The sequence below is a fragment of the Salmo salar genome, chromosome ssa03, assembly GCF_905237065.1.
Source record: "Salmo salar chromosome ssa03, Ssal_v3.1, whole genome shotgun sequence".
In the NCBI taxonomy this organism is placed as follows: Eukaryota; Metazoa; Chordata; class Actinopteri; order Salmoniformes; family Salmonidae; genus Salmo; species Salmo salar.
Genome location: NC_059444.1, coordinates 62,273,485 through 62,300,179, shown reverse-complemented (window position 1 = coordinate 62,300,179; position 26,695 = coordinate 62,273,485). Strand labels below are relative to the sequence as shown.

Genomic DNA, 26,695 nt, shown 5'->3' with positions numbered 1-26,695 from the left:
TCCGTAATATGAACAGAGAGAACACCCATGTTCCCCCTGGGCAGTGAGTATGGAAAATAGTCATTGGGTTTATACGGGAAGCCATTTAGAGGGAGGAAAGCAAATTGAGTTTTGTTTAATTAGTACGAGCAGTTTGCTGATCACAGGAAATTGCATGGCCAGAATAGGGTATACAGGATTTCATTAGCTTGTTCCTGTTAATTGAGGTTTATAGAGTGAATCAAATCAGTCCTTTAAAAAAAGGGTTGTGATATTGGACGTGCTCATGAATTGCTATTGCAGAGAGCCCCGGCAATGATAGGTCATTATAGGTAATACGGGTCACCCACCTAAGATGAATTCCCCTAATCAATCCTTTATGACAGGGGGACGTAACTCTGGTGCAGGAGTACATCCAACAGTATACATTTCTGTTGAAGCCCCAGACAAACACACCTCATTCTACTTGTCGAGGGGTTGATGATTAGTTGATTAGTAGAATCAAGTGTGCTTGTCTTGGGCCACAACAGAAATGTATACTGTTGGGGGGTACTGGAAGACCGGAGTTGAGAACCACTCCTTTATGAGCACTATGAAAACCAACGACCCTGTTCTGAACCAAAACAGCAGTGTGAGCTGGCTAGATACTAAAATATGGATTTCTACATGGATTTCTATCTTTGTTTGAACAGAAATGTTTTAAAACCACTCAAAAGTTATTAAGAGATTCATTCACACATTGCACTCTGTCATATGTTTTCCTGTGCGTAGAACAAAAAGAAGCTGTTTGATTTACCCTTCGATTATCTGTGTGTTTCCCCAGAGGACCAGAAGAAGGATCCATGAGGACTGGACTGATGCTGCTGGAGGATCCAAGAGATGCTTTTACTTATCGGAGACATTAACCCAGATAGCAGAGGTAAGTCCAGTGACTGGCATGGATTCAACCTTAGCATGACTCCCTCCAGGTGATACGCTGCCCTGTGAAGTGTGTCCCTAAGAGGATCCCAGGGAATCTCTCTCTAATCTGCCGGTCACAATACGCATGGATAACTACATGAGACAAGACAAGCCCTCACAGGACATGGCATTCTCCAACAAAAGAAAATGAATGGTCAGTTCTAAATTCACTGCGTGGGGGGTCATAAAAATCAGCACCCCCCGCCCCAACGTTACAAATATTTTCTCTTGACCCTCCCATTGAACTGTAAAAAGAAAAATGCACACCGTCCACCCTCATAGAATTGAGAAGAAATTATGTTTATGACCACAAATAACAGCAACTGTAGCAACCCTGTGTTTATAAACGTGGATAAACATCAACTTTGCCATACTGGCATGTTTTTGTGACATAGTTGATGCCACGCAGGGCTACGGGCCAGAAGGTTGAGGGTTCGCAGACCACCACGGACGAGCTTGCTCTCCCTGCTTGTTTCACTAGGCCTACACTATGACCAGAGCTGGCTGCAGACCATGATAAGCTAGGGAGAAATCAGATTTTCTACATTTTGATGCCATATTTATAGTTATATATAATATATGCAACAAATTTTCCATTAACAGGTTTCTGTGCCAATGCACAACACAGCCAATTAACAAAGCATACCAACTTTGGGCGCTAAGAACAGCTCCTAGTCGTGGTATATTGGCCATATACCACACCCCCTCGTGCCTTATTGCTTAATTGTTCTTACCAGGTAGACTGTTATATTTAAAACAGTTAATATTACAGTCTCTGGCTCTGGTATTTTTCTGGTGGACAGCTCTAACAAATAATAAATAGTTGGATAGGTACCTGGGGGCTGAATCTGTGATAATTCTGTGGACCAGGCCAAGTTGAATTAATACTACCATTTTTTCCCACAGATAGCCAGCCTAGCTGCTTAAAATTATTGACCTCCAGATGAGTATGAGAGGGTAGTTCAAGCACAATTCTTACAAGCTTGTTTTGGCTGGTCTGTAGCTTATTCTTTAGATGTTTGGGGCTGCTGTTGAACCTTGATGTGCAGGCATAATCAAAGTGACACTGGATTAGAGCACTTGCCAGAGTCTTTATGGTGTTTATAGCTAGGTTTCCATCCAATTGGCAAAATATTTTCATGCAAATGTTCAAACATTTGCATAAAAACAATATTTTCCCCATCCAACACAATCTCACACTCAATTCGTGCACTCAATGTACAAAAAGTATTTCAGCAGATTTCGTGCATTTTTGTGTGTCCTAAAAAGACACACATTTTTATGCGACTTCATTCAGAGGAAAATACATTTTGGGGAGGCAAACTTCGGAACAATGTTTTGAAAGTTATTAGAGCAATGCATGATGGGCAATGGTATTCTACACTACCTTTTTTGTTTCCCACATTTATTTACATATATATACATATACAGTGCCTTCGAAAGTATCAGATCCCTTGACTTTTTCCACATTTCGGTATGTTACAGCCTTATTCTAAAATGTATACAAAATTTAAAATACTCAGAAATCTGCACACAATACCCCATAATGACAAAGCGAAAACAGGTTTTTAGAAATGTTTACAAATGTATTAAAAAACTAAAACAGAAATACCTTCTTCACATAAGTATTCAGCCCCTTAGCTATGAGACTCGATTTTGAGCTCAGGTTCATCCTGTTTCCATTGATCATCCTTGAGATTTCTACAACTTGATTGGAATCCACCTGTGGTAAATTAAATTGATTGGACATGATTTGGAAAGCCACACACCTGTCTATATAAGATCCAACAGTTGACAGTGCATGTCAGAGCAAAAATCAAGCCATGAGGTCGAAGGAATTGTCCGTAGATCAGCACAGATCTGGGGAAGGGTACCAAAACATTTCTGCAAAATTGAAGGTCCCCAAGAACACAGTGGCCTCCATCACCACCAAGACTCTTCCTAGAGCTGGCCGCCCAGCCAAACTGAGCAACCGGGGGAGAAGGGCCTTGGTCAAGGAGGTGACCAAGAACCTGATGGTCACTCTGACAGAGCTCTAGAGTTCCTCTGTGGAGATGAGAGAACCTTCCAGGCGGAAGCCAATCCTCAGTAAAAGGCAGATGACAGCCTGCTTGTACTTCGCCAAAAGGCACCTAAAGACTCTCAGACCATGAAAAACAAGATTCTCTGGTCTGATGAAACCAAGATTGAACTCTTTGGCTTAAATGTCAAGTGTCACATCTGGAAGAAACCTGGCACAATCCCTACAGTGAAGCATGGTGGTGGTAGCATCATGCAGTGGGAATGTTTTCAGCGGCAGGGACTGAGAGACGAGTCAAAGATGAACGGAACAAAGTACAGGGAGATCCTTGATGAAAACCTGCTCCAGAGCGCTCAGGACCACAGACTGGGGTGAAGGTTCACCTTCCAACAGGACAACGACCCTAAGCACACAGCCAAGACAACACAGGAGTGGCTTCGGGACAAGTCTCTGAATGTCCTTGAGTGGCCAAGCCAGAGCCCGGACTTGAACTCGATCAAACATCTCTGGAGAGACCTGAAAATAGCTGTGCAGCAACGCTCCCCATCCAACCTGACATAGCTTGAGAGGATCTGCAGAGAAGAATGGGATAAACTCCCCAAATACAGGTGTGTCAAGCTTGTAGTGTCATACCCAAGAAGACTCGAGGCTGTAATCGCTGCCAAAGGTGCTTCAACAAAGTACTGAGTAAAGGGTCTGAATATTTATGTAAATGTGATATCAGTTTTTAATTTGATAAATTTGCAAGCATTTCTAAAAAACAGGTTTTGCTTTGTGTGTCACGTCCTGACCAGTAAAGGGGTTATTTGTTATTATAGTTTGGTCAGGACGTGGCAGGGGGTATTTGTTTTATATGGTTCGGGCTGAGTGTGTATGTAGAGGGGTGTTTGATTTATGTATTCCGGGGTTTTGGTCATTGTTCTATGTTTGTATATTTCTATGTCTGTTCTAGGGTGTTTAGATCTGTGTTTAGGTGATTGGGATTGGGGCCTTCAATTGGAGGCAGCTGTCTATCGTTGCCTCTGATTGAAGGTCCTATAATTAGGAATGTGTTTGTCATGGGAATTGTGGGAGGTTGTTCTTTGCATAGCTGTGTGTTGCCTGCAAGACTGTTTGTTGTCCGTTCATTGTTTTCGTGTTTTATTTTGTAAAATAAACATGAGCATTCACGTACCCGCTGCGCCTTGGTCCATTCACTACGACGACCGTTACATTGTGATTATGGGGTATTGTGTGTAGATTGATTAGGAAAAATAACAATTTATTTCATTTTATAATAAGGCTGTAACGTAACAAAATGTGGAAAAAGTCAAGGGTTCTGAATACCTTCCGAATGCGCTGTATGTCGAATTTTATGAGGGTTGCCAGATTGGAGAAAAATACAGATTTTCTTTTTTTTGTGGTATCGATGAAGATATGACTGGGGAATATGGATACAATTTTATGTAGGGCAATTATATAATACACACACATTATACACACCAATAACCATATACACACTACCTTTTTTTTACTCATGTTGTAGCCAACTCTTGACTTTGTATTCATAATTTTTAATAAAATATTTGTATCTAGTTGTCATGTATTCATTATCAAATCAATTGTATTTATATAGCCCTTTTTACATCAGCTGATATCTCAAAGTGCTGTACAGAAACCCAGCCTAAAACCCCAAACAGCAAGCAATGCAGGTGTAGAAGCACGGTGGCTAGGAAAAACTCCCTAGAAAGGCCAAAACCTAGGAAGAAAGCTAGAGAGGAACCAGGCTATGAGGGGTGGCCAGTCCTCTTCTGGCTGTGCCGGGTGGAGATTATAACAGCACATGGCCTAGATGTTCAAATGTTCATAAATGACCAGCATGGTCAAATAACAATAATCATAGTAGTTGTCGAGGGTGCAACACGTAACTGGTTACGTGTTTGTAGTTTGCATGTTTCAGTAATGATTAACACGGTTAAATAGCCCTAAATCTCTACCTGATTTAGCTTTTGGTATATTTGGCATTTTTATACATATTCTGTATTTCTACTGAAGAAAGCAATAATGAATCAACACGCTACTGTAAATAAATGGACACTACCTGTAATAAAACGGAAATTGCTCTCCATAAATAAATGAAGCCATTCGGCAATGGGTTTCACAGCCCTATAGTAATGATACAAGTTGTATCAGCTTAAAAAGGGTTTATTCACAACCTATGGGGTATAAGATGTTTGGAAATGTGGTCTAGGAGAGTCTGGAATTAATGGAATAACCTAACCTTAAGCTATGTTCAATGTCAGCAGCAATTTCCAGTGAGAAATGCTCAGTCTGAGCCATTCGGCTATGGGTTTCACAGCTCTAATAATAATCATACAAGTTATATCACCTTAAAAAGGGTTTATTTACAACCTCTGGGGTATAACATGTTGGGCAAAGTGGTATAAGAGAGTCTGACATATTTCCCCTAATTTGAGTTCAGTCTTTGCCAATGAGAACCAAGAGAGGCCTAGCTTCATCCTTCATGACTGGGAAAGGCCTCGATTCTAGGCCGTAGAAAATCCTACATCCAACTCATTAGATCAGAACAGGATGGATCAACAGTGATTCATATTATTGGTTTGCATCCTAAAAAAAGGATAGTTGTGTCTTGCTGCAGAACACACATTATCTGTCTACCCATATGATGTGGATCATTGTCAGGTTATTAGATGTATTAGCTTTAGTAACACTTTAAACAGGTACTTTGTAAAGGTGTAGAATGTGTTTGTTTTTACCACACGGGTAAGTTAACTTATGTAAATTACACATACAGAGGATTTTCTTCTGAATAACTGGTCAGGGCATTGCACTTTCCGTTCAGCTTCAGGCAACTTTGATGTAAGGCTTGATGATACCTGTGGTGACCACTTCTATCCGTCACGCCCATTGTTGCTTATCCATTGTTCACTAAATATATCAATGTAATTACACCCAACACAATGTTGAAAAACAGAATGCTTCCCACCACTAGATCACATAACTAGGTGTGAGCTGGACGTGATCCCAACGCTGCCATCAATGTAGCGGAAGAAAGTGAAAGCTGCAATGAGGACTCTAACCAGGGCTCATACGTGGCAAAGTGAGCTGTAACAGCCGTTGTCATGAAAGCTTAGTAGGCCTCTAGGCCGAGGCAGGAGGTCTACAATGCTGGCATATGCCTTGTTACAACAGCCTAAGTATATAACATGATTGACACGACCATAATAATCATTGTGAAACGGCCTTGGAAGTGCCATAAGTGTAAGTCAACATAATTCATTATTTTACATTAACCTGTTTAACTGCATTGATATGGCTTAATTGATCATAGTACAGACTCATTATAGTTGCAAATGCCATGCAGTTGCACCAGGGGAATTTAAACCAAACAGATTTTTTTGTGGGTCTTCTGTTTCCCCACACTTATTGGTTATTTAATTTCCCATCATGATAATGTATCCCCAATCAAATACCTTCATCGATACCACAAAAAAAACAGACAAATACAGCTTTTTTCTCCAATCTGGCAACCCTCATAAAATCCGACATAGCACCAGATTCCCAAGTATTAAGCAAAAACAAGCATAGAAAACAATATTGGTATTACTTAAAAAAAACATTAAACCTAAGGCTACTATTATATTGTAAGTATTTCGGTGACTACCTGGTTGATATTTTTTATAAAAATGTTTGATTTCACCTTTATTTAACTAGGCAAATCAGTTAAGAACAAATTCTTATTTGCAATGACGGCCTACCGGGGAACAGTGGGTTAACTGCCTTGTTCAGGGGCAGAAAGATGTCAGCTCGGGGATTCAATCCAGCAACCTTTCAGTTACTGGCCCAATCGCTCTAACCACTAGGCTACCTGCCACCCCTGATTAACAATATTGGGTTGTTAACACCTTTGTTTTTTTATATAAATACATTTGGGATACAAAAAAAGGCAGTGTAGAACACCATTGCCCAAAATGCATTGATACAATAACTTTCAAAAGATTGTTCCAAAGCTTGCCCCCCAAAAATGTATTTTCCTATGAATGAAGCCACACAAAAATGTGTCTTTTCCTACAAATTATGCCACACAAAAGTGCACAAAAACACACAAAATCTGCTGAAATACTTGTTCTACATATTTGCACAAATTGAGTGTGAGATTGTGTTGTCCCATCAGAGTTGTGTTTCCATCTAATTTAATTTGTTGCAGATAAAATTGTGCATAAATACGTAGTGCACATAAAAATAACTTTTGTGGTTAAATTCTCATGTACCGAATAAAAAAATACAAGTTAAATGGATTTCCATTGCATTTTCAACTCTAGGTCTACTGGTTTTGTTTCCAAAAATGTTGTGTATGTATAGTGAATGTGTCCACTCTGGTATTGGCATGTGTGCTCTAGACAACAGACACAGTGCGGGTATAGGCTACATGATCAGATTATTATGGACAAAAGTGCAATATTATTTTTATTTGTTAAACTGCAGCCAAGCATCAATCATTGTGACACCAGAATGAGAATTATTGAAAGGCACATCAAGCTCATCACTGTCCACTTTCACCACCCTGTGAAGTTCATCATTATTTCATCTGTAACGTAATAAACTGTATGCTTTCCCATGATGTCCTGACATTTTTCATACAACATGTACTTTCCTCACATAAAAAGGTTGGATGGAAACCTAGTTAACGTCAAGCCATTTTGACAATGCTGAAATTATATTTTGGATGAACGTGAGCATGCCGACAAGAGAATTTTGAAGTAGCCTAATACAATTCAAACATTGTGACTGGTTGTGTTTCTGCCACATATAAAAAGTTATACATTTTAATAGTTAAATTAAAAAAATTTAGGCTCGGGTTGGAGAGGAGGCAGAGCATGTGTTAAGCTTTCCTGAATAACTGGGACTGCCAGGAACGTATGTGGCCACACTATTATAGGACTTGGGAGAATGATGATCTGCAACAGACAGCCCAGCTTAGTAAAATAGAAAATAAAACAGAAGTAAAAATACACCCAGACTGGCTTGCTACTGTTCCTTTCTAGACCTTATAAACTGTAGAGAGAAGACCCACAACTGATCCACCGATCCCATAGGGCGGCGCAGAATTGGCAAAGCGTCGTCCGGGTTTGGCCAGGGTAGGCCGTCATTGTAAATAAGAATTTGTTCTTAACTGACTTGCCCAGTTAAATAAATAAAACATTTAAATACAAATTGAATGAAACATTCAAATTACAGGGCTTTTCCGCTGTTATTCAAATTACATTTTCCCTGCAGCCTAGAGTATAATAATTCAATTATTCATTGTATTGTGGTGTTGTAGACTACTATAGGTAGGATACTAGTAATGTCCCTAAACAAGATCAATAGGAAAGCTTTTTGAGCTGCATGTCTCATGTCTTCACTGTCCTTTCATGCGTAATTATGCACCTGGTTTCTCTGCTGCCTATCAGCTATACCTATTTGTTCTTGTGGATTCATATGAAAAATTGATGAAGCTTTGAATGCTTTTATGTGTGGTATGATTGCTAGTTAGCCTAATGCAGATCTGGACAAACGATCCACCTACCACTATTGTCACTATGAATGGTGGATAGAATACAGGATAGACAGTTAGTCTGGTAGACTTTATACAACAGATGGGTCTAATCCCGAATGCTGATTGGTTAAAAAAGCATTCCAGCCGGTGTCTATTCCACCAGCTAAATCTATGACGTTAAAATGACTATTTACTCTGTTCCATCTTACTGTGCTATCCAGTGTCTCATCAGCCCAACCAGGCAATTTATAAACTTGATTTCCACTATAAAAAGCATCTAGACATTATCTTACATTTCTTTTAGACCAACATTTAGTTTTCAACAGTGGAGATTTGTATAAACCTTGCTGTCTCTCCAACATTTCCAAAATGTTTCCGATATTACATTTCGATCTCCAGCTGTCCCATAGTAAAGAAGGTGTAGGGGTCGGGAGTCGGGACGAGACAGACAGCGATTCCCAGCCAGTCGAAATCATGAATCAGCCGGCGTCATTCTCATTGATATATACAAAGAAATGTCAATTGAAGAAAGGTAAAACAAAACGAAGTGCAGGTAGTTTGCAGTCTTTCCAGCTTCAGTTTGAAGTGAAATTGTTAGCTGTGTTTTTGGCTAGCTCCTCTGAACAACAGTGTCCTGATGAGAGAGCACATTCTCTATTCCAGGCAAAATCTTGCCTCATTAGCTCATTGTTATGGATATATCCAAATAAATGTCACAAGAAAACAGCTTAAACAAATGTAAATGCAGCTACTGTTGTTATTCTGGCTGCACTGTTTGACATGAATGTAAATTAGCTATAGTTGGCTAGCTAGCAAGCAAGGGATAAGAACGTTGCCTGCCAGTATGGCAATGGAACATTTAGAAAGAACGACTGGGTCGCGTCCATAGATACAGAACAAAAAGACTGAATGACAGGGTCATGTCTCTGGCAACCGAACGACCAGCCGGCTTGGGTAGCAACCCTAGATTTGTGTCGGGACTAAATCTGGTGGAAGGATTAAATAGAATGATTCAATTCATTTAAAAATATATTTTTATGAAAGTATTATTTGAATATGTTGGTAACCCGTTGTATAAAAGTGATAATGCCCTCAAAACCGGTGTTGAGGATATATTGGCACGGTTTGTGTCTAGGATGGCAGAAAATATATAGTAAAACCTGCGAAAGAGTGAATGTAAACCAGGGAAGAAACACACTACCCTCCCCTGTGCCCAATATAAAAAACACAACCCTCCCTATGCTTGAGTACCAGCTCTAGAGACTGAATGGTAAAGTGATTCAAACGGGTCAATCTTGAAATGATTTGATGGAATTTCACTAAAATACATACCACTACTATGAACATATTCTCTTAGAACTTGTAGTCAGTACCTCAATTGTCATGTTTTTCACATTGTGGAGAATCTGAGGGCAGTGGAGAATAAACAGCATGGCAACAGGAATTTAACCAAGGTTTACTGCTAGAAAGCCTCAAACTCTCCTTGTTAAACCCTAAAGGGATGAAATCTGTTGGTAGAACCACAGATAGCCATGCTGTCTGCTGCTAAGGTAAAGGCTCAAATCTCTGTCGTTTTTTAACAAATTACAACACTATCAAAACTCAGGATAAGACCCAGATGCAGATAGCTAGAGTCACAGATGTTTACTGACCCAAACAGGGGGCATGCAAAAGACAGGTCAAAGGCAGGCAGAGGTCCGTAATCCAGGGCAGAGACAATAAGGTACGCAACAGCAGGCAGGCTCAGGGTCAGGACAGGCGGAGGTTCGTAAACGGGTCAGAGTCAGGCAGGTACAGAACATCACGGCAGGCTCAGGGCAGGCAAAATTGTCAGAACCGAGGAAACAGAACGTGAGAAAGCAGCGAGACAGGAAAACACACTGGTAAGACCTGCCAAGAGAAGATGAACTGGCAACAGACAAACAGAGAACACAGGTATAAATACACTGTGGATAACGAGGAAGATGGGCGACACCTGGAGGGGGGTGGAGACAAGCACAAAGACAGGTGAAACAGATCACGATGTGACGAATACATGGTGGTATGATGCTCTCTGTCAATCTTCGAAGAAGGCATCTAAGAACTTACACAATTGTGTATGGACTGAATTGTAGATACTATGAAGAACAATCTTTCCTGAGTCAGTAAGGTCAAACCATCAATAGTTATAATATGCTCACCAATGCAAGGGTCACTAAAATATGATATTCATTATGCACATCCAGAGCAGGATTAGAACTCTTAAATCTATTAGTCTTTCATGTTTTATTGATCATTACCTGTTACAATTCTTTATTATCATTTCAAACTGGAGCTAATATTGACACTGTTTCCTTTTGATTTCAAACAATGTCAGTGTCCATGGCAACTAGATTTCAATGTGAGTCAAATTGGCTTTTGATGTGTCTTTGTCAATCACGAGTGAGAGTGGCACATTTGGAAGGACTTCAAAATGTTATCACAGTTGAACACATCAATGTGAACGCCTGGATAGCTAGATCAATTGACTTGCGTTGATTTAATCTCTCCAGTATAGACAGTGGTGATGTACTGCCCTCGGGAGCGCTACTTTAGCAAAAAGCAACATATTAACTTCTCATCTGAGGATGATCCAAGGGGTCAACTTCAAGTCCATGCACTCATTCTATTTAGCTCCTCTAACTGAGCCTTGGAACTGAGAAGACAATACAAAGACTGGGAGTATGGTTTTTAATGACCACTTTGAACCTGTGATTGACACTTTGCTTTGACGGATGTTGAGGACGTCTGGAAGTTAAACAGTTGAAAAGAGGTGAGGGCCCTCTGTGCCAAGCTGCTTTCTTTGACACGTGTCACAAGGGACAGAGCCTGTCCAGAAAGAATGCTGTGGTAAAACTATGGAACATCGCCTATTGTTCCCATGGTACTGTAGAGGCGATTGAGATCAAGATTCACTGTGGCATTATGTGCAGAAACCAGTATGGCAGTGTTTAAAACCTTTACCCTCTATGTTATAGAGACAGGGGAGGTTTTATTTGTTTTTCTTTGTTCTGTACATCCAGGCCCTATCATTAAAGCCCCAGTGGGGACAGTAACTCTTCCACTGCTAGTGAGACTAGAGGACTGAGAACCCCCCCTGGAAGACATGCTCATGACATCAGAGAACGATGACTGACATAGACTGGGAATAGATTTCCACTGCTAACCTTCATGCTCCCTTCACCTATGGCCTTGAATCACATAGAGGCTTCCTATTTATTGTTTGTCTCATATGTTTGTGCTGCTAATATACTATCCCTCACACATATACTGTGCAGTAAGGTCATTCTTCCTCAAAATTGCATTTATCTGAAAACAAACAAAAAAACGTATTATAAGAATATCATACTCTGTGAAGGCTACTGTATAGGTGAACTTATTGCAAAATACCTCAAGCGAGAATTGAAATGATGAGATCCGTTGCTGTCCTGTAGGGCTGTTATTTCTCAAGCCACATGCAGTATGTCTCACACAAAAAAATACTGTTTGTTGTAAATATGTTTCCTACTGTGTCATGAATGCTGTTCTGCAGCAAAAATCTGCACATTTGCATATGCCAAATGTCACAATTTCCATCATCAAGGGGATCCCTGGTGCTTTTTCCTCACATGGCCATTAACTCCCCTGCACAATCATTTTATCTATATGAGTCATTTAAAAAGAGTAGAGTAGGTCTGTGCAGCATCAGCTTTAAACTGATTCTCATCTCTACTGACTGACATTTAGCACCGTAGTGCCACTGCACACTGGACGGTGAGAATATGAAGAAACGCCAATCACACCTCTGATAAGGTTTAGTTTGTGAAAGCTTATCTCTATGTTAACCTCTAATGGTGAGAGGAACAAGAACTATCAGCCTGGTCTCATAGACTAGACGTAACATAGTAAATGTAAACCTGAGACACTCAAATTAGTATGATATGTTACGTTTGGTTTGGTTAGAGCAGACGGTTGGTTACTTAAGGCTGGTCGAGGTGGATAAGTGGGTGTATAATGAAAATGTCTAGCAACCCAGAGGTTGTGAGTTTGAATCTCATCATGAACAACCTACTTTGTAGGTACTTTGTAACTTCTTAGCATGTTAACTAACCCTTCCCCTAACCTTAACCCTTTTACCTAACTCCTAATCTTAACCCTAACCATAACCCTTACCACTAACCCCTAGCCTAGCTAACGTTAGCCACTTAGCAAGAATTTATAACACGTCATAAGTTTAGCAAATTCGTAACATATAGTACATTTTGCAAATTCGTCACATATTGTAAGTTAAGCAAATTTGTAACATATAATACGAATTGGAATTCATAACATATCATACAAAATTTGGGATGGACATCCACATGCCATATATGAGGGATACAATCTTCCCAGCTCTGCTGATTTTGCTGCGAGGAGGCAGAGTCATTAGATAATATATTTTGGTACTGTCCATACTGTATGTAGCTCGTTTTTTGGTAACAGCTCCAGGAATGGCTGAAGAATTGCAACATTTACCTAAAACAAATTTGAAAAGTCAGAGTCAATCGATCAATAATATAATAATTATTTTAGCAAAAAAATGTATCTTTAATTTACAATCTGTAGAAACTATGAGAATAGAAAGGTTCAGTACTTTTGTGAAGAATAGTCGAATAGTCTAAAAATATATGGCAAATAGAAATCCAATATGGATGGTGTTAAGAGATAGATGGGAGGGGTTGAATGGAGCTGAAGGGTGGGACTAATAACAACAAGATAACAAATGTAAAACATACGGGATCTGTAAAATGAATATAGGATCAGAACTTTTGTGAAATAGCACAGTTACAAATATATGGCAAATAGAAATCAAACTGGATGAACATCAAAAATAGAGGAACGCCAGGACAAAAAAAAAATATATATATATAACTATTGTAAAATAGATTGTGTCTGTAAAATGTGTATAGTATGTATAAGCCAGCAGTAGAAGCCTAAGTGTTATTGTTTATTAGTTTACTCCAATTGGGGGAGGGGTGGTAGGGTTTGCGGGGAATAATAAAGGAAGGTATATTCTAAAAAAGTGTGTATGTGTATATATGTGTATATGTATGGATGTTTATTTTATATATATATATATATATATATATATATATATATATATATACAGTATATGTGGGTATGTGTATGTATGTATATAGATATATATATATATATATAACCCCCCAAAATATATGGGGGATTGGAAATGATGCAGACAATTACATTGATGGAAGCAACAATCTATACGCAATATTAAAGCTTTAAAAAAAAGGAATACATGCAATACAAAGCATAACATATCATACTAAATGGAGAGTATTGGATTTACATACAGAATAATATGAAATGCACTGAGACCAGGTCGGAAGTATCAGATACCAGTCTTCTGAGTAGATTATTTTTATATACAGTACCAGTCAAACGTTTTGACACACCTACTCATTCAAGGGTTTTTCTATATTTTTTGTATTTTCTACAATGTAGAATAATAGTGAAGACATCACAACTATGAAATAACACATATGGAATCATGTAGTAACCAAAAAAGTGTTAAACAAATAAAAATAAAATTTTTATTTGAGATTTTTCAAAGGAGCCACCCTTTGCCTTGGTGACAGCTTTGCACACTCTTGGCATTCTCTCAACCAGCTTCATGAGGAATGATTTTCCAACAGTCTTGAAGGAGTTCCCACAAATGCTGAGCACTTGTTGGCTGCTTTTTCTTCACCCTGCGGTCCAACTCATAATAAACCATCTCAATTGGGTTGAGGTCGGGTGATTGGGGAGGCCAGGTCATCTGATGCAGCACTCCCTCATTCTATTTGGTCAAATAGCCCTTACACAGCCTGGAGATGTGTATTGGTTCATTTTCCTGTTGAAAAACACATGATAATCCCACGAAGCGCAAACCAGATGGGATGGCATATCGCTGCAGAATGCTGTGGTGGCCATGCTGGTTAAGTGTGCCTTGAATTCTAAATAAATCCCTGACAGTGTCACCAACAATGCACCCCCACACCATCACACCTCCTCCTCCATGCTTCACAGTGGGAACCCCACATGCAGAGATCATCCGTTCACCAACTCTGCGTCTCACAGACACGGCTGTTGGAACCAAAAATCTCCAATTTGGACTTTCCAACGGTCTAATGTCCATTGCTCGTGTTTCTTGGCCCAAGCAAGTCTTTCTTCTTATTGGTGTCCTTTAGTAGTGGTTTCTTTGCAGCAATTCAAGCATGAAGACCTGATTCACTCAGTCTCCTCTGAACAGTTGATGTTGAGATGTGTCTGTTACTTGAACTCTGTGATGCATTTATTTGGGCTGCAATTTCTGAGGCTGGTAACTTTAATGAACTTATCCTCTGCAGTAGAGGTAAATCTGAGTCTTCCTTTCCTGTGGCGGTCCTCATACGAGACAGTTTCATCTGGCTGTCGTGGTTTTTAGCGACTGCACTTAAAGAAACTTTCAAAGTTATTGAAATGTTCCGTATTGACTGACCTTCATGTCTTAAAGCAATGATGGACTGTCGTTTCTCTTTGCTTATTTGACCTGTTCTTGCCATAATATTGACTTGGTCTTTTACCAAATAGGGCTATCTTCTGTATACCACTCCTACCTTGTCACAACACAACTGATTGGCTCAAACACATTAAGAAGGAAAGAAATTCCACAAATTAACAAGGCACACTTGTTAATTGAAATGCATTCCAGGTGACTACCTCATGAAGCTGGTTGAGAGAATGCCAAGAGTGTGCAAAGCTCTCATCAAGGCAAAGGGTGGCTACTTGAAGAATCTCAAATATAAAATATATTTTGGGTTACTACATATGTCCATATATGTTATTTCATAGTTTTGATGTCTTCACTATTATTCTACAATGTAGAACATTGTCAAAATAAAGAAAAACCCTTGAATGAGTAGGTGTGCCCAAACTTTTGACTGGTAGTGTATATATTTGGCACCCAGAGAAATTTGGCACCCAGAGAAAGACAAATGGCACCTATTTTTTGTAAGTTTCATACATAACTGATACAGGTATCAATACTAAATTGATACTGTGGGGGCAATGTATTCAGTGTTGAGACAGGTTAAGGGTTGGAGGCATAGGAGTGACCTTGTGATTTATTTGAGGTGCTTTTATCACTTTCAATGAAGCAAACATATGTAACATTTCCCCAGTGCAATCCTATCCACCCGACAGAGCCTGGATTGAGAGAACAACATTTTAATCAACAAACAGGCTTGATGATGCCAATGTTTTTTTCCTGCAGCCTGCTAAATGTGATGCGTTGCGATTCATATAACTACAGCCTGAACTCGAGAAAAAACACAGTTATGAGAATTCAAATGAAAACATCTACAAACACCTGTGAAAAGGCCAGGGCCCAGTGGTGCTCAATCAACACAATTGATTTTCCATGTTCTATATTTAGTCTACAAGAAACAGCCGTCAAATATCCTTGAACGTAACAGCTGGAGTTGAATGTAAAGCAGCAATGGACCTACAACACCATACACTACCCATTACTAGCCACTAGAGATGGTGGTCAAGACGGCTCCCGTCCTAATGAGTATACAAAACATTAAGGACACCTGCTCTTTCCATGACATAAACTGACCAGGTGAATCCAGGTGAAAGCTATGATCCCTTATTGATGTCACTTGTTAAATCCACTTCAATCAGTGGAGATGAAGGGGGTGAGACAGGTTAAAGAAGGATTTTTAAGCCTTTAGACAATTGAGACATGGATTGTGTGTGTCATTGAAGGTGAATGGGCAAGACAAAAGATTTATGTGCCTTTGAACGGGGTATGGTAGTAGGTGCCAGGCTCACCAATTTGTGTCAATAACTGCAACACTGCTGGGTTATTCACACTCAACAGTTTCCTGTGTGTATCAAGAATGTCCCCTCGTGTACTCCCTGTTCACCCATGACTGCATGGCCAGGCACGACTCCAACACCATCATTAAGTTTGCCGACAACACAACAGTGGTAGGTCTGATCAACAACAACGATAAGACAGCCTATAGGGAGGAGGTCGGAGACCTGGCCGTGTGGTGCCAGGATAAGAACCTCCCTCAGTGTGATCAAGACAAAGGAGATGTTTGTGGACTACAGGAAAAGGAGGACCGAGTACGCCCCCATTCTCATCGACGGGGCTGTAGTGGAGCAGGTTGAGAGCTTCAAGTTCCTTGGTGTCCACATCACCAACAAACTATCATGGTCCAAACACACCAAGACAGTCGTGAAGAGGGCACGACAAAGCCTATTCCCCCTCATGAGACTGAAAAGATTTGTCATGGGTTCTCAGATTCTCAAGTTCCACAGCTGCACCATTGACAGCATCCTGACTGGTTGCATCACTGCCTGGTATGGCAACTGCTCGGCCTCCGACCACAAGGCACTACAGAGGGTAATGCGTACAGCCCAGAACATCACTTGGGCCAAGCTTCCTGCCATCCAGGACCTCTATACCAGGCGGTGTCAGAGTAAGGCCCCCCCCCACCCCCTTTTTTACACTGCTGCCACTCTCTGTTTATTATCTATGCATAGTCACTTTAATTCTACCTACATCTACATATTACCTCAATTACCCCAACTAACCTGTGCCCCTGCACATTGACTCTGTACCGATATACCCCCTGTATATAGCCTTGCTTATTTTACTGCTGCTCTTTAATAATTTTTTATAAAAATGTTTTACTTATCTATTTTTTTACTTATTTATTTTTCTTAAAACTGCATTGTTGGTTAAGGGCTTGTAAGTAAGCATTTACATTTAAGGTCTACACCTTTTGTATTCGGCGCATGTGACAAATACAATTTGATTTGATTTGAATGGTCCACCACCCAAAAGACATCCAGCCAACTTGGCACAACTGTGGGAAGCATTAAAGTCAACATGGGCCAGCATCCCTGTGAAAATCTTTCGACACCTCGTAGAGTCCATGCCCCGACGAATTGAGGCTGTTCTGAGGGCAAAAAGGGGGGTGGAACTCAATATTAGGAAGGTGTTCCTAATGTTTGGTATACTCAGTGTACATACCCATTGATTCTTGAAGAATAGAACTTATACTGTCAATGCCTCATGAGCTTAGTTCAACAGTCGTACCCCATCAGAACCCAGAATACAAGCTTATTTTACTCCAATGTTTGTAAACAATGTAAATGTTAACAAACACTGTATAGCCTTAAAAACATTGTTAAAACTAGAATGTTGATATCATGGATGGTCAGTCCTTGCATCCACATCTCTGTCTATGAATTTGAGAGTGGTTACATTTCTCCAGGCCCTCCCTCAGCTTTTTACCAAAACATGGGCGGGGTGGCGCTTTGTTATTGCTTCAATTAAGGATTCTAGCTTTAAGTGCCTCAGTTCTAGTCCACCTGGACCAGTAATTCATTGAATTGAAGAGTCATTTGAATGGATTACCACAGACCATCTATGATTAGCCTATGAAAGATGGAGTTCTAGAGGGAGCCTTTAGGTGGACACATAAAGTGATCATAAAACAACATTATAGAGTCAGCCATTGATGCTTCGCAAACTCAGCAGAGAGGGGATTTAACCCTTTCTTTCCCATTCTTCAAAGGCATGCTCTCATGCAAGCTGCTGTTGTGACTTGCAAACTGAAACATATATAGGCCTTGTTCCTGTGGTGATTATTCCGTCCCTGCGTTCCAGTAATGCGAAGATAGAAATGATCAGTGCTCTCAAGGGCGGAACGAAATAGAATGCCTGTTTATTTCTCAGTCATCCTATTTCACTCAGCCCCGAGAGCAGTGATCAGACCTGCTTATGTGCTCTGCAGGCACTATTAATGATTACGTTAGCGCCATATCACCATGGTAATGTCTTAAATGCAGTGTGACATCATAAAACCAAAGTGAGATATCGTTGCTTACTATTTTACTGTGACCTTGCCACAAGATGGATGAAGCATGCCGTATTCCTCATGAGGGGATCGTCCATATTGAAAAGGGTAAATGGTTTGTTTGCACTTCATGATTAATAATGAGTGTGATTAGTGTCGCGATGCAAACTAGCTTGTTAATAGAGGCTGGCGCAGCCTGCTCCGCAGCGAATTAGCATTGAGAGAGGCAAAATAAATGTAAGTTAAAACAGGGAGATGGATGCCGTGTTGAGAGACAGCTGTCACCCATTTATTACAGACAACCCTGACGATTCTCTCCTCACCGCTGACAGTAAGCTGTGACTAGGTTGCCCTGCGTGGAACTTCATTTGTGCTCTCTGTTCCATCACATCCCATTCACGTTGAAGCCAGCTGGACACCCCAGTTGACCTTCAAGTCATGTCAAGCTCCAAGATAGAGAGAGATTGAACGGTTGGTTGGGGGGTGGGGCTTTGTAATATTGTGACAATTCGAAATCCATTTAACATATGAATATCTGATGCTCTGATTCACATAATGAGTGATGGATTGCACAAGGAATGTTTTATTCACTCGCATAGTACATGAGATTGAAGAATTGCCTTCACTTCACTTTGTAGCGTACTCAGGCGAGGAAAGGAACGGTACAGGTTTCGGTTTATCTTTTACAGCTCACAACAAAAGCTTAGACCTGAGGCCACTCACCTTTAAAGTAGGATCTTTGACCATCTGTTTTTATGCCTCTCCTCCCCCACACTCATCAAGAGGTGCATTTCCTTTGAAGATGTATTTTTAACATTTACTATTCCATCTTATGTTGTGAGAACACTGAGAATCGTTCTGCTGAAGTCGTTTGTCAATTTCGTAAATGCTGAGACTGTGTATGAAAACACATTGAAGGAACAATTGGGCATACCTGTACTTAAAACCATGAATAATATTTTGTGAGACTCTATTGGTCATAGCTGCTGCTGGTGACTATTGGTACTATTGTCTCAGACATAAACCACTGTTAAATAAGTCTGTTCTGTAAATAATGTATGGCAACACTGAACATGACTCAGAATGCACGGTTCTCTGAAGGAGAACATTATTCTCCTTTACTGCCTGAGAACAGGCTATTGACCAGACGGAGAGATGTGTGTTGGTGTTTTCTAATGTAATGTGATCTTGCGTTTGAGAATTTCCTTGAAATAGCTTGAAAGGGTTTAAAAAACAATTTTGAAAACTGCTGGTGCTGAATATACAGTACTTGAAGAAATAACATATCATAGACTGTCTCCCATTTACAGGCTTCATTTTACATGTCTAGGCTGCCGTAGTAATGGTTTTCAGATGTTTGCAGTGATCTCAGTGATAACCGGATTGTGGGAGGTGAGATAGTAGACCGTGTGAAGTGGGAAAAGTGCCATCTACTGGCAGAAGAATCCTTTTTAGCTTTGTTTGAACACTGGTTATCCTACTCCATTTTTCCTCACACCAGGGCTTAGTCAACCCTTGGCACTAACAATGGCTTACTATTTTTTGGCAAACACTTCATTGTAATATGTAATATGCCTTTTCAGAGTTCTCACTGGTTTGAAAGACTACAGTTCTACTGTCCAATCTTTACATACTGTAGTTAGCTCATCAATGTAATATGAATGGCTGAGTACAGTCATTCCGTGTCTAAATTCAATTCAGCCTAAATCCCACCACATACTGTGCTGTATATCAAATCAAATCAAATCAAATGTATTTATATAGCCCTTCTTACATCAGTAGATGCTTACCCCCAAGGGAGACTCTTGTTTGGAATAATACTAACGATCAATGGAAGAAAGCTACAGTTCAGGCTTCTCATTTCCCTGCAGGTATTAAACCTGCATCTTGAATGGTTCCTGGATTATTTTGATGAGGATGACTCAGTTCACAGCTCTTTCTTTTAGAAGTAGCCTAAAGGCACCAGTCTCTGTATCCCATCCAATCCGTATTGGATGAGGGTCCATTAGGCGTGACTAATTGAAACCTTAATTAATTTGGGCGAGTGCCCCGTCTGCTCAAAGGATTGAGTCTGGGGCAAAGTTCAGAGGAGAGCGCTCTGACTGAGTTAAGAGGACCTTAGAGAGGACTCCCATATTTTTCTATACGGGTAATTGTGTCAAAAGTAATTAGAGAATGGCATCCAATTTAGTCTTGATCTTTACATCTATACCTGAGCCTCTCCTTCAGAATAGATTAGATTATAGTTGCTGACTATAAGCCAGCATTCTCCCCGCTGGAGCCTCCCTACAACACATTCTGCACTGTAAGCTGGTTTATACTTCATCAGACATGCACTACAGATACATGTCATGACTATCAACTCTAATCGGATCATCACGTCAACCGACAAAATAAACTGCTGTCAGACCATCTAGGAGTGTGTCGACATACATGTGGATTTCTTATTTAAGTGGCCCCCGTCATGGAGCCATCAATCTTAGCATTCTGTGATTATTCCAGCGAATGTGGAGGGAGTATTCAAGAAAATAACCTGTCTTTTCTATCCGGCTGTCTCTTTCTGTATCTGCACCTTCTTGTCTCTCAACTATTTATGTAACAGGCAAAGACCTTGAATGTGTCACTGTGTGAACAAAACAGCTATGGGACCTGAATGTGCAACGTGTCTCTGCAGTGAACCGTATTATAACTCGGTTCAAGGGAACTCAACAAAGATACTCGATAGCTAATTAAATTCAGAACATTATGAATCGAGGGTTCATTATAGCACATGTACCCTTTGTACACTTCCTAGAGTATTCATATTTTACAATGGACGCAGCTCCCGGATACACTTTATTATTAATGTTGTTGAGGCAATTATTAAAGAGTGAGTCTCAAAATTACAGAACACTGTGTTTGATTGAATCTTTTGTGAAGTTGGTTTAGATATAGTTCAGTATTATGGAGACTCTTTTTTTTGTTGCTTTACATAACTCAAAATATTCAATTTTACTCTACTGCACAAAAGTAGCCCTCCTAACTTCATATTTTGATGTGAAGTAACTCCAGTAAGTGCATGACCATTTCAGAAATATTAATACATGGCACTACTGTATGTATAATTGTGAGTGTGAGTAGCTGTGAAGCTGTCAGGCCATGAAGGCACCAGCCACTGGGAATATACTATGGCATCACACCTGCCAGTGGAACACTTGCCATTGGTTGGTTGGGTATTGGTGACTCCACCATCCTTGTTTGTGAGGGAACCTGTGGATCACTGTGGGTGGGCGGATGGAGGGTGCAGCTTCCACAGCAAGGCTGCTGCTGTGGAAGAAGACATGCTGCCAGGGAAAGGAACTGCTGTAAATCGAACCAGAAGGGTGCCGGCATAGCTGTGACATTACTTGGGAGGGCTGTAACTTAAGCACTTGATTCTTTCATTTCACAGGGAATGTAGCATCGCATTTGATGTCTGTTCTGCCTTTTAGGTGAGGTAGCATCTGCTCATACACAGCCTCGCAAAATGCTCATCCCATTATCGGTGAGTTTTTGAGAGAACATTCAAATGGACAATAGCAATAAAAATGCAAATGCTGACAAGTTTTATCAGAACATTTTGTGCCAGATAAATTCTACCAGCAGTCAGCATTTAAATGCTTTTCAAACTGTTGCATCACTCCCACCTTAACTGAGATAATATCCTTACCACCAGCATGTTCTTGCCTACCTCCCCTCTCAGAGTATAACTTTACTATTCATTTTTTGTGATGCTGTATGCCAGACATCCTACCCATCAGTTCAGTATAGCTTAACTAAAACCTTTTTTCCCTTCCGTATTGTCCTCTCTGGAATATATGCCATGTCAAATTCTTTCATTTCAAAAGACGAAAACAATTTTATTCCCAAACATAGCCATCTCACTAGACAGCTTTCAATATTTCCATTTTGCCTCCAACCTTTCTATTTCCATCGCTTTCTCCAGCCGAGAGTCTGAGGCTTTCTGTATAGATCAAATGTGGCCAGTGGAATAGTCTGACAAGCCCAATGTCCTTGCTGCCACTGTGCCTCTCAATGATTGATTCCATTCCTTACTATCTCATCCAATCCTGAAGCTTTCCTTCATTCCGTTGCTGACTGCTCTCATCTGCTACTCATATCTTCTATGTTTGGGAATGGAGGTTAGAGATATTGTACAGTATCTCCATAGTGAAAAGGAGGTGTAGCCTATCATGCACAGTCACAAACAGAGATTATTCTGAACATGCTTCTTGTACTGAAATGACTACAGTACCCTAGCAGAATGACTAAGTAGATTGTATTTCCTTATCCGTTGCTAAGTCGGAGAATACAGTATATTCAGTAAGCACTACAGGTATTTCCATCTTCAACTCTACTGAATCAGATGTCTGCGTCGCCAAGTATTGAGGAGTCGTACGACAAGCTGCAAGGAAATGCTCAGATAATTATTTAAGAGTAGTTGAAATATACACAAAGTAGAACATACGAGCACTGCAGAATACTGTATGAAACCAAAGTAAAGCAAATAAATACATATAATGGCTCACTACCTGTAGAGTCTTATGCTAATGCTTCTATGTTCCACTTCTTAACTCCCAAGCCAACTTTAATAAAGATGCATTACACATCATGGCGGCGGCTGCAGGACCATATGTGTTTATGATACAGCTGCCACAGCACTATTATCAGGCAGGCTAGGCTTTCTTTATGGGTGATGTATTGGAGAGGGACAGTGACCTCTGAGGGCTGCCAAGGTCAGAGTGAATCAGATGTGCCATGTCTATTATTGGCATAGTTCCTTGTCACCACAGACTGGGAGAGCATTGGGAGTTGATATGTGTAATGCAGTTCTCTGGTTCTCTGGAGCTTTTAAAGCTGAATAGTGACTTGCAACAATTAGCCTAAGAGTCCAGACTGCAGTTCCATTATTGGCGTACATATAAAACATAAACAACCACACAAAGCCATTATCATAAGACATTCTGCATGAAATATTCTGTCAGGGAATTGTGGTTAGTATTTAAAAAGATAAAGAAGAGCAATTTTCTGGTGTATTCATATAAAAAAAAATATTTATTTATATTTTTTCCCAAACCAACAGTGCTTTTGCCTTGAGCATTATGTACTGTTTTTTAACGTCTACAAATCATCGACCATAGATTGCCGAAGTACCTTCCTTATCTCTCAACATTCCATGTATTAATCAATAGTTAAAACACCACAACTTAATATGTACATTATATACAGTAACTCCACCGAGTGCTGATAATGTAAAATGCTTGGCACAAGGACTACAGACTGTGTGCGTAAGATTCTGGCAGAGGAATGATTCAAGGAAACAACAAATACATCTCTGAAATAACCCCTACATGTTGGCTGTGAAATAGCTTTTCCCCACATTCTGCAATGTTATGTTGATGTAGAACTTGGTCCTTGGGCAGGTGAGTCACAGTGTCACAGACATACCGTGTGCTCTGCTGTAGTGGTTCCAGGTGCTGTTGGGATTTCAACAGAGAGAATCTCTTCGCTAGGTTAAAAGTCCTGAACAGTCATTCTGAAAAGTTCTGAAAAGTACTCATGGCTAACTACCAGGAAGTTTGAAAAGACGAGTGGGCGGAGAGTTTATATTCATGAGCTCACCTTGACTGACAGTTCTTTGAAACGCCTATGTCAAACAACTTGGATGCAGTGAGCAGTGTTGAAGTAAAATCATCTCAAGCTAATGTGGTGTTACACAAAGCAACTCAAACAACATTGAAATTGCATCAATGATATATATACTGCTCAAAAAAATAAAGGGAACACTTAAACAACACATCCTAGATCTGAATGAAATAAATAATCTTATTAAATACTTTTTTCTTTACATAGTTGAATGTGCTGACAAGAAAATCACACAAAAATAATCAATGGAAATCCAATTTATCAACCCATGGAGGTCTGGATTTGGAGTCACACTCAAAATTAAAGTGGAAAACCACACTACAGGCTGATCCAACTTTGATGTAATGTCCTTAAAAACAAGTCAAAATGAGGCTCAGTAGTGTGTGTGGCCTCCACGTGCCTGTATGACCTCCCTACAACGCCTGGACATGCTCCTGATGAGGTGGTGGATGGTCTCCTGAGGGATCTCCTCCCAGACCTGGACTAAAGCATCCGCCAACTCCTGGACAGTCTGTGGTGCAACGTGGCGTTGGTGGATGGAGCGAGACATGATGTCCCAGATGTGCTCAATTGGATTCAGGTCTGGGGAACGAGCGGGCCAGTCCATAGCATCAATGCCTTCCTCTTGCAGGAACTGCTGACACACTCCAGCCACATGAGGTCTAGCATTGTCTTGCATTAGGAGGAACCCAGGGCCAACCGTACCAGCATATAGTCTCACAAGGGGTCTGAGGATCTCATCTCGGTACCTAATGGCAGTCAGGCTACCTCTGGCGAGCACATGGAGGGCTGTGCGGCCCCCCAAAGAAATGCCACCCCACACCATGACTGACCCACCGCCAAACCGGTCATGCTGGAGGATGTTGCAGGCAGCAGAAGATTCTCCACGGCGTCTCCAGACTCTGTCACGTCTGTCACATGTGCTCAGTGTGAACCTGCTTTCATCTGTGAAGAGCACAGGGCGCCAGTGGCGAATTTGCCAATGTTGGTGTTCTCTGGCAAATGCCAAACGTCCTGCACGGTGTTGGGCTGTAAGCACAACCCCCACCTGTGGATGTCGGGCCCTCATACCACCCTCATGGAGTCTGTTTCTGACCGTTTGAGCAGACACATGCACATTTGTGGCCTGCTGGAGGTCATTTTGCAGGGCTCTGGCAGTGCTCCTCCTGCTCCTCCTTGCACAAAGGCGGAGGTAACGGTCCTGCTGCTGGGTTGTTGCCCTCCTACGATCTCCTCCACGTCTCCTGATGTACTGGCCTGTCTCCTGGTAGCACCTCCATTCTCTGGACACTACGCTGACAGACACAGCAAACCTTCTTGCCACAGCTCGCATTGATGTGCCAACCTGGATGAGCTGCACTACCAGAGCCACTTGTGTGGGTTGTAGACTCTGTCTCATGCTACCACTAGAGTGAAAGCACCGCCAGCATTCAAAAGTGACCAAAACATCAGCCAGGAAGCATAGGAACTGAGAAGTGGTCTGTGCCCCACCTGCAGAACCACTCCTTTATTGGGGGTGTCTTGCTAATTGCCTATAATTTCCACCTGTTGTCTATTCCATTTGCACAACAGCATGTGAAATGTATTGTCAATCAGTGTTGCTTCCTAAGTGGACAGTTTGATTTCACAGAAGTGTGATTGACTTGGAGTTACATTGTGTTGTTTAAGTGTTCCCTTTATTTTTTTGAGCAGTGTATATATGTTTTTATACATCTCCCATTTGGCATGTTTCTTTTGATGCCGTTCACAGCAACACTGACAGATGTGTTGACTTGACAACTGTGTCTGAGTTTTCAACGACAACCTCCATGTTGGCTGAAGACCTAGTTAGTCAGTAACTAGCTGACACCAGATACAGATGACAGGTGAAACATATAAGTATCTTTGCCATAGATGAATAGGGTAAACTCTTAATTATATTTGCTGACACCCTAGTCAAGCTCTATAAACCACGCCCTCTGCAAACACACCGATGTTGGTTACAAGCCGGTACTTATTTCAATTAGGTAAGAGAATATCAAGTTACCATTGGTGTATCAAAATGAGAGTTAAGGTGATGTCACCTTGTCCCCTTAATAATGATTCAAAGTGTTTGACATGTGGGAGGGGACCAGTAACTTTATGATCAAACTTTGTCAATGTAGAAGCAATTGTCATTTTTCATACTTCGGTCATCATATTTTGATCTGGTTACCTTCAAATATCATCCAATTTCATGAAAAACATGATTTTTTGACTGTTCATGACCTTTAAGCTCAGGCCCCCAGGTGTTCTCTGTCTCCCACCAATCTGTTTTTGGCCACGCTGACATTTGTTTTTGGCCTAGCTGGATATCACACAGTGTCAGTGTTCTGTCCCTAAACACGCCATGTAACCTCACAGGTTCCTGGACGGATAAAAATGTTAATGTGTAATTTGATGAACTTGAGTGGAGAAAAAGGAGGAGACAGTGAATCATTCTGCTCATATCCTCTTAATGAGAGTGCTGAGGCAGGGTTCGCTGTCACTCAGAACCCTGGTTCTCTCCCACAGCATAATTTGATTGAGGAACTCCACTCGGTTTCAGAAGGTTAATTGGTGGGGTAGAAAGCTGCGTTGGCAGAGCAAAGTAATTGACAAGAAGAGGAAATTAGTGCC

The 26,695-nt window shown here is 40.7% G+C and overlaps 1 protein-coding gene across 1 annotated transcript in view; it reads left to right on the top strand.

The window, feature by feature from the left end:
* Positions 1 to 26,695, top strand: part of LOC106596435 (protein ELFN1-like) — an 83,259-nt gene that overhangs the window by 41,492 nt on the left and 15,072 nt on the right. The window contains exon 2 of the mRNA XM_045715048.1: positions 803 to 898. The gene's annotated coding sequence lies outside the window, so the exon portion shown is untranslated. The remainder of the gene's footprint in view (positions 1 to 802; positions 899 to 26,695) is intronic.